The sequence below is a fragment of the Chiloscyllium plagiosum genome, chromosome 33 (assembly GCF_004010195.1).
Source record: "Chiloscyllium plagiosum isolate BGI_BamShark_2017 chromosome 33, ASM401019v2, whole genome shotgun sequence".
In the NCBI taxonomy this organism is placed as follows: domain Eukaryota; kingdom Metazoa; phylum Chordata; class Chondrichthyes; order Orectolobiformes; family Hemiscylliidae; genus Chiloscyllium; species Chiloscyllium plagiosum.
The window spans coordinates 13,968,315-13,978,109 of NC_057742.1; positions in this window are offsets into that span (position 1 = coordinate 13,968,315).

Consider the following 9,795-nt stretch of genomic DNA (forward strand, 5'->3'; position numbering starts at 1 on the left):
CCCCCTACCTTTTATCTCAGCCCGCTTGGCACACCAGCCTCATTCCTGAAGAAGGGCTTATGCCCGAAACGTCGATTCTCCTGCTCCTCAGATGCTGCCTGGCCTGCTGCGTCTTTTCCTCAGGGTGCTCTGGTTTTCTCCCATAGTCCAAAGATGTGCAGGTCAGGTGAATTGCCCAAAGTATTTGGTGTGTTTGTCAGGAAATGGGTTTGCATGAGTTAACTCTTCAGGGGGTCAATATGGACTTGTTGCACCCTGATCCTTGAGAATGGCTACACAGCTTAGAGGGAACATTGAATACTGAAACTCCTGACTTTAGTTAATCTGTTTGAACAAGTTATGACACACCTCCATGGCAGATGGGATATAAAAACAAACATTCTGGCCTTGAGTAGGTTACCGCCACTCCCAGAATGAAGTTTTAATTCCTCTATATTTTGCATTAATGTAAGATATTAGGGAAGGTGTCCAAAAACTGGGGCAAAGAGGCAGTTTTTAAGTAAGTAACTTGAAAGAGGAGAAATAGGTAGAGAGGTGGTAAGGTTTATAGTGTGAAATCCAGTACTTAGGGTTAATGCAATTGAAAGCAGAGCAGCCAATGTTATAAATGAGGAAATTAGAGATGCACAAGAGATCAGGCAAGCACACTGTCGAGGCTTGCTGGACTTGGGAAAATGCCAGATATTTTTTCCCTGCTGCATGGCTTGTGAGGTGATCTCTGTTGGATAGGTAATAAGGTAGAAGGAATGGCTCCAGTATGTCCTTGGTTTGTTCATTTGTTGGGGTCACTTCTTCCCAGAGGTTGTCTACAAGGAACTTTGATGTGGTTTTTGCTTGCAGCTAGGGTTTCAACCTGATGCAGCAATGTTTGCTGTCTCTCTTAACATCTGAAACTGGACCTGAATATTATGGTCTTGAAGAATCCAACAGAGGTTTATTACAGCAAGCTATTATGTACGAAAGTATCGGGCTAATATTAAACCATTATTTAGACAGACTAGCATATTTCTTGTAATGTGTCATGCTTCGAGTGATCCAAGTACAAGATCTTTAAACCCTCAGGTCACATGTTATAATAATGATGATATCAAGAACATGTCTCTGAAAGACATAGTAACATACTGACCATGAGTCATAACATACAGCATTCTCTACCACTGTGCGTCCTGTGTATCATTACTAATTCTACAAAGGTCAGCTGCATTCAGTACATTTTATCTGTCATCTCTTTCCTCCTCTACTTCCCTCCCTTACATCTTCCATCAATCTTCCCCTCTATTAACTCTCTCTGACTACCTTATACTCTAATAATGCGACTGAAATACTGCATTTTTCTCTTTTTAATGTTCTCCACTATATTCCTCCTTTCGCCAGTTATTTCCAGCACTTGCTCAATAATCCTTCCATCTGTGTAGAATATGCAGAAAATCCTATATATCCACATCACAACTACATACAGCTTATCAGTAGCCTTTTTGTTTGTTATCAAGTCTCTAAGGCATACAGCATGGATTAGAAAATATACCACATTGACATTACTTTCCTCAATTTGAAGTTCAATTTCTTTGATATTCAGTCTTTTATTCTGTCAAAGCTAGTCCAACTATCTAAATTCTCCTTCGAATCTGACATTTTAGACCACTGCTACACCAATGTGAAAGATGCCTATCGCTCCATCCCCCGCCTTCATTTTGGGAACTCCGACCACAATGACGTTGTTGCTTCCCCCGGCTTACAGGCAAAAGCTCAAGCAGGAGACCCCCTCGTGGATACAGGTCCAGTTCTGATCGGAGGAGGCAGACGATCAACTCCAGTGCTGTCTGTAATAGGCTGATTGTACCATGTTCAATCAGTCTGCAAGTACTTCGGACAAGTACGCCACCATCGTCACAGACTTTATCCTCAAATGTGTGGAGGCTTGCATACCGAGGAAGTCAATTCAGGTATTCCCCAGTAGGAAACCCTGCATGAATCAGGACATACAGAACCTGCTAAAAACCAGTTGTGAGGCCTTCAGATCAGGAGACCCACTCAAATATAAGGAATCCAAGTATGACCTTCGCAGAGCCATTAAGACAGCCAAGGACCAATACCGAACAAAACTAGAGACCCAGACAGATACCCGGCGACTATGGCAAGGACTGAATGACATCACAGGTTCTAAAAAGAGACCGTTCAAGATAGCAGACAATGAAACATCCCTCCCAGATCATCTCAACACCTTCTGCTTGCTTTGAGCAGAATTTCAGCAGAGAGGTGACACCTATTCTGACAAGTCCTGACAAGACTATCCCAATGGTCACTGCATCAGAGATCAGATCAGTTTTCCTTCATGTGAATCCAAGAAAAGTGATGGGACCAGACGGAGTACCAGGCCGTATACTCACAGCATGTGCAGATCAACTGGCAGAGGTCATCTCGGACATCTTCAACCTCTCCCTGCAGCTGTCTAGATTAGAGTGGTGCTGGAAAAGCACAGCAGGTCAGACAGCATCTGAGGAGCAGGAAAATCGACGTTTTGGGCAAAAGCCCTTCATCAGGGTGGGGCTGGGGAGAAGGTATCAAAGAGTACAATGGGTGGATGGGGGTGGGGGTGAAGGTGATAGGTCAGAGGGGAGGGTGGAGCGGATAGGTGGGAATGGAGCACTAGGCCACTGTCCCTGCCTGTTTCAAGAGGGCCAACATCATCCCTGTGCTTAAGAAGGCTCAAGTAGCATGTCTCAATGACTACTGCCCAGTGGCCCTAACATCGGTGGTCATGAAGTGTTTTGAAAGGCTGGTCATGGCATTAATCAATTCCAGCCTCTCCACTACTCTTGATCCACTCCAATTCGCCTAACGGACCAACGTCAGATGCCATATCACTTGCCCTTCACTCCTCCCTAAAACATCTTGACACCAAGAACAGCTATGTAAGAATCCTATTCATTGACTGCAATTCAGCCTTCAACACTATTATCCCCTTGAGACTGATTACTAAACTTAGTAATCTTGAACTCAGCCCTCTATTGTACTCAATGTATACCCATGACTGCGTCGCCAAATACCAGATTAATGCCATTTACAAGTTCACTGATGACACCACCATAGTCGGTTGAATCTCAGATGGCGATGAAACAGACTGCTGATGGGAGGTGGAAGACCTGGAAAAATGGTGCACTGAGAACAACCTAGCTTTCAATGCTGGCAAAACCAAGGAACTCATTGTTGACTTTTGGAGGGATGTTACTTATGCCCCCCCACACACATTAACAGCACAGAGGTGGAACAAGTGGAAAGTGTCAAGCTCCTGGGAGTGGTCATCAACAACAAGCTTTCTTGGACTCTTCAAGTGGACGCACTGGTTACAAAGGCCCAAAAACATCTCTTCTTCATCAGGCAGCTGAGAAAATTTGGCATGACAGCGAAAACCCTCACCCTTTTATAGGTGTGCCATCGAGAGCATTCTGTCTGGATGTATCACTACCTGGTATGGCACCTGTATCATTCAAGATCGAAGACGGTTACAGAGAGTGGTGAACTCGGCCTGGACAATCACAAAGGCCAACCTCCCTTCTACAGAATCCGCCTACCAGGCCCGCTGTCAAGGAAAGGCCGCCAGCACTCTCAAAGATCTATCCCACCCTAGCAATGCTTTCCTAGAACCTCTACCATCAGGGAGAAGGTACAGAAGCCTGAACACACACACCAGCTGGTTTTGAAACAATTTCTACCCTACTGTTGTTAGGATACTGAATGGACTCAAACGCTTAGCATTCGCCTGTACCTGTGTTTTGGTTTTTGCTGCTGTTTACCTAATATTTATTTATCTATGCTATTTAACTATGTGATCTGCCTGTATTGCTTGCAAGACAAAGCTTTTCACTGTGCCTAGATACATGTGACAATAAATTCACCGAAACTCAATTCAATTCGATTCAATCACATATCCCAAAATCTGTAATAACCTGTCCAAGGTAAATGAACCTTTTCACTTGTTTCAGGACTTGTTTATTTATTCCAATTTTTACTTAGTAATGTAAGCAAAGGAAAAACTGCCCGGTTTAGCCTCCGTTGGTTATCCCATGTAAATATTCTCTGTATCATTGAAATTGTGTCCTGTGTTTTGTCCATATGTGATATCCGTTGCTTTTGGAATTAATCTGGCCAGTAATGGTTTCCTCATGCCTCATCCTGCAGTTGAAGAGATTGCTGACAATTACTGTTAAAACTCACACATGAATTGTGTACTGTTCCTCGGATGCTGCCTGAACGACTGTGCTCTTCCAGCACCACTAATCCAGAATCTGGTTTCCAGCATCTGCAGTCGTTGTTCTTACCATGAATTGTGGACTCTTGGGCAAGATGCCAGTGAGTTGCTACCATCAGTCTAATGAGGAATCAAATATTTTGGGAAGGGAGGAAAAATGTATAAGAAGAACTAAATCAAAGAAAATGTCCTGAAACCACGTTGTATTGAAACAAGATTTTAAAACCTTTTAGTCATGATCTCAGGGTTTCCTGGTGTTTTATAGACAATGAAGTACATCTGGAATGTACTGTAGTATTATAGGAAAAATGTCAGCTCATTTGCACATGACAAATTGCCATAAACATTAAAATGATAATGATTAGGTAATCTGTTTTTAGTAATACTGGTTGAGAGATTCATAAGCATAACTTCACTGTTCCTGTTTGAAATTGTGTAATAGATCCTATTACATCCACATGGAACAAGATATCTGTTTAGTATCTCATCCGAAATACAGCAGCTCCAACAACACTGAACTTCCTCAGTAATGCATTTGAATTTTAGCCCAGATTTATGTGCTCAAATCTTTGTAGCAAAAGTTGAAAACGCAGCTTCCTGATTCAAGGTCAGGCTTAATGAATCATTTTCCTCACCAACCTATATTCCCATGGCCCTGTCCCCCACCTCCCACAACAACTTGACAACTTTTATTAATTAAGTATTTTTAACAATTTTTTTAGAACTAAAGAATTTGTTTCCGCAGCCTGGTCCTGGAACGTTCCCAGTAAGCACAGCAACGTTCGTTTCAAAACAATGGTTATTTCTGTTACATTGTGAATATTATTTTTTATCATTGTTATAGAAGAAAATGGTAAGTTCTTTTGATGGCTAACAAACTAAACGTATTGTAAAAATCTGCTTCCGTGTAAATATTTTCATATCCTGAAGCTGAACTGTCGTCTCTGTAACACAAACACAGTAGCCTCTTTGTTCACAGCAAAGTCCCATTTACAACATGAAATAAACAACTGATTTATCTGTACCCTTGGCATTGATTGAGAGAAGGATAATGTCCAAGGCACTGGGAAAGACTGAATTGTTCTTCTTTGACTAAATATGATTGAATCTTCTAAGTCCTTAAAAAATGTATAAAATCTATTAATTCCTCAGCCAACAATGGAGCATTCCTTCAAACATGGACTGAATTTTAACACACCCAACTTTGCAAGAATGGAGTGGATAGGCAGTTAAATTTGAGGAGTGTCATTTCTTGGGAACTGCAGATGCTGGAGATTAGAGTCAAGATTAGAGTGGTGCTGGAAAAGCACAGCAGGTCAGGCAGCATCTGAGGAGCAGGAAAATCAACATTTTCAGGCAAAAGCCCATCATCAGGAATGAGGCTAGGAGCCTCGGGGGTGGAGAGATAAATGGGAGGGAGGTTGGGGCTGGGGAGAAGGTGGATGGAGATGGAAGTAAAGATGATAGGTCAGAGAGGAGGGTGGAGCGAATAGGTGGGAAGGAAGATTAACAGGTGGGACAGGTCATAAGGACGGTGCTGAGCTGGAAGGTTGGAACTGGGGTAAGGTGGGGGGAGGGGAAATGAGGAAACTGGTGAAGTCCACATTGATGCCATATGGTTGAAGTGTCCCGAGGCAGAAGATGAGGCATTCTTTCTCCAGGTGTCAGGTGGTGAGGGAGTAGCGATGGAAGAGGCCCAGGACCTGCATGTCCTTGGCAAAGTGGAAGGTGGAGTTGAAATGATCAGCCACGGGGTGGTGGGTTACATTGATGTGGGTGTCCCGGAGATGTGTCCACCAATTTCAAGCTTGAGAGCTGCAGGTTTTTGCACCAGATAAGCGCATCAGTTAATTGCCTCTTGCATAAATACTAATTAAAGACCTGTGATTTTAAAAGAATCCCAATGGCATATTATACATTTGAAAGGGGAAATCTATGTCTTTTCCACCAGGATGAAGCAGGTCAACAGGTGGTGGAAAGGACAAAGAAGCCCTCTAGTAAGTCATAGCATTACCTCGTGGGGCCAGGTGGTAATGAACTTGAGCATGCAAATTAAACTCATGGAATTAAATAACTAAGTCTTGCCTCTTACACCCATCCCTCCAATGAAACCCTTCCACCAACTGCCTGCCAACAACTCATCTGCATTCTTTTCTTGCTCTAATTTAAAATCCCAAGGAGCGAAAGTACACCCCAGGTTCAATTCCAGCAGTGAGGTTTGAACAACTTTTTAACCTTAATGAAGACATTGCAATCACTAAGCTGACTTATTCACTGAAGGCACCATAATTTATTCACCTGTCAGATTTGCTTTAGATTACTACTTCTGTTCAGTGAAATGACTCATGTAACTGCTCAATGATGGGCCATGGGTGTGTCTGTGGTCCTATGTGAACAGACTGCAGAATGAAATAAAAACTGCCTCTAGTTGCTAATGTATTAAAGGTGGGGCAACCACGTTAACTGACAGTTCAGATTTTTGTAAACATTGAAGGTTAACTCATAGATCATATCGGGTTCAGATAAAAGACAGGACGTAATAATGCGCACAAACACACTGCCACAATCATTTTATGTGGCATAATACTACCAATTAACAGCCCATTAAGTCATGTCACACTCACAGACAACAATTTTGCATTTTGGAATTATGGCCCACTGAATTGGTTAAACCATTCAAACTATTCAGTTCACAAACCATTGAGTTCAGCAAGAGAAAATGTTTCTGACTTTTTGGAAAATTTGCACAGAAGTTCATACACTTCATTCAGAAATCAGTGGGTATTTGATACCTCTTTCTGCCTTATTGGCTCTTTTACAACATTTACTTTTGGGATTTTGTGTTTTGGTTTTTTAGAAGTTTGATCTTAAACTTATTGTTGATGGTATATTGAAGCGTTTAAACTTATTTCCTTTGACCTCTGAATCCATATTACCTTCACTCTATTGCTGCCAGTGTTTGCAGCATAAATTGTTGCAAGTTCTATTTGCAGCCACCTCTTTTTTACAAGTTACTAATAGTTGCTCTTTTATCAGAACCTTTAGTAGCAGACACAAACATGAAAGGAATATTTCGTGATTTTGTATACCATTTAATGTGGGGGTGATGAGGTTTGCCCAGCTTGCTTGTTAGTTTACTGAAATGGGGCCTGGATCTCCTAACTCTGTAATGAACAGTCCAGGAGACCTTTGGACTTTAGATTTACAACCACAGTAACACCTCAAATCGCACCCCATGTCATTCACTTGGCCCTACACCCACTCCCAGTTCAGTGGCATCACCAGTTTCCTCTTAGAGAACACTCTGATGATATCATTCTATGATGATGTTAAAAATCGCACAACATCAGGTTATAGTCCAACAGGTTTATTTGGAAGCAGTAGCTTTCGGAGCACTGCAAACAAACAATCCAGGTCTTCTACAATACGTAATTTCAGTTACATCACACTTTTGCTATAAATTCTGTGTCTAACGATCTTATACTCCACAACCACCTGATGAAGGAGCAGTGCTCCGAAAGCTAATGCTTTTGGGCAGTCAGGAAAGGTCAACTTCAAACAATTTATTTTTGTCCAATCCATAACACGTGCCTGTGAACTGAGTCTGAAAGGATGGATTGCCTCTGTCAAATGAGGAAGTGAAAAGAAAAAAATAAGAATTCTTAGGGCCCTAGGTACACACAATATTTGAGAAATTCATTGCATACTCTGCTAAATGTCACTTAGAATCCATTATCGAACAGCATGAGGAATTAGGTATGTAGAATAATTACAGACTGTATTAATAATAAGGTTGTTACATAAAGCTAGCTTTTCTGGGTTTCACAGGATTTTAACAAGGATTCCATATTTACACAGTACAGGTGCTACAGGTCCATTTATTCATTCATCCTCGGATCAATTTGTTACATTTGTAGTCTTTCTGCCCATTTATTCACAATCATTAATATTGTATTAAGATTTATTATTTAAGGAGCCAATCAGCTGTTTGCAATGGTTCAGATTAACCTGTCAAACCAGTGAAGTTGATCCTCATTCTGGCTGTGGTAGACTTGAGGCCTGCCTTCTTACCTGCCTCTGACAGTCGAAAGCAATGGCAAATCACCACTGACAAAAACTGCCCGGAAAATAGCTCAGGATGAATCATCAGCTGACAATGAGCCAAGGACCTGCCATAGATTTTGGTTTATATTGAGCTTACTAGGATTAGAGCTCATATTCACTTTCAACACTGAGTTAACAGACAAATGCTAAAGAATATTGTAATGGAGATTCAAAAGGAGAATGTCTATTCCTTATAATAGCCTAGCTGATTTTTCTCTCTAATGGTTTTAAGAACAATAAGAGATCGCTTGCTACCATCTGTTTTCTGCCACTGCTGAAAATTAAAATCATTTCTGAGATTTAATAATATGGATCTGTTACTTTTAAGTCAATGGAGTTCATCCATCTATTAGATTAGATTACTTTACAGTGTGGAAACAGGCCCTTCCACAAGTCCACACCGACCCGCAAACCACCCATACCCCTACATTTACCCCTTACCTAACACTATGGATAATTTAGCATGGCCAATTCACCTGACCTGTACATCTTTGGACTGTGGGAGGAAATCCACGCAGACACGGGGAGAATATGCAAACTCCACACAGTCAGTTGCCTGAGGCAGGAATTGAACCCAGGTCTCTGGCGCTGTGAGGCAGCAGTGTTAACCACTGTGCCACCGTGCCGTTGTTGGAGCACTTTCACTTGTAAGGGTAGAACGGCTTTTCTTCATTGAACAACATGTGGCTTTAGTTAAACAGCCACAGGAATTGCTTTCCAATTCAAACCACTGGTTTTAATTGGCAATGCAATGAACCATCTCTTCACACAGAGAGCTGAGGGAGAAGTTGGGGTCAAGCAGTTTGCTTCCTCTTTGGCTGGGAAATAACGTAGTGTGAAGGAATATTTTAATACAAAACACTGAAGAGAGTGGAGAACATGTGTAAAAAAAATCATAGGATAGTACAGTATAAAAGGAAACCATTCAGCCCATAAAGTGTTCACCAGGTCTTTCCAAAAGCAATCCCATTAGTCTCACTGTCTTGCATGTTTTCCATATACCTGCAATTTGTCTTCTCCAATTCATAAAATAAATCACCTACGGGCATAGAGAGTGATGACAATTCAGCAATAATATGAGAATGAGTTTGAATCTTTGCTTCAACATCTTTTAATGTTCCTCAGATAAAAGCAAATTACTGTGGATACTGGAATCTGAAACCAAAAGAGAAAATGCTGGAAAATCTCAGCAAGCCTAGCAGCATCTGTAAGGAGAGAAAAGAGCTGACATTTCAAGTCTAACTGACCCTTTGACAAAGATTTTCCAGCTTTTTCTCTTTTGGTTTTAATGTTCCTATATGGATAAGGTCATTTGACTTGACACAGTTTAAAAATAACTTGCTATTACTGCAAGAATTATGCACCTTAGCCTTCAGCAATCTGGTAAAATTACATTGTTGCAGCTGGATAGGGAAGTGATGTAATCTAAAAGTTAATTTGCT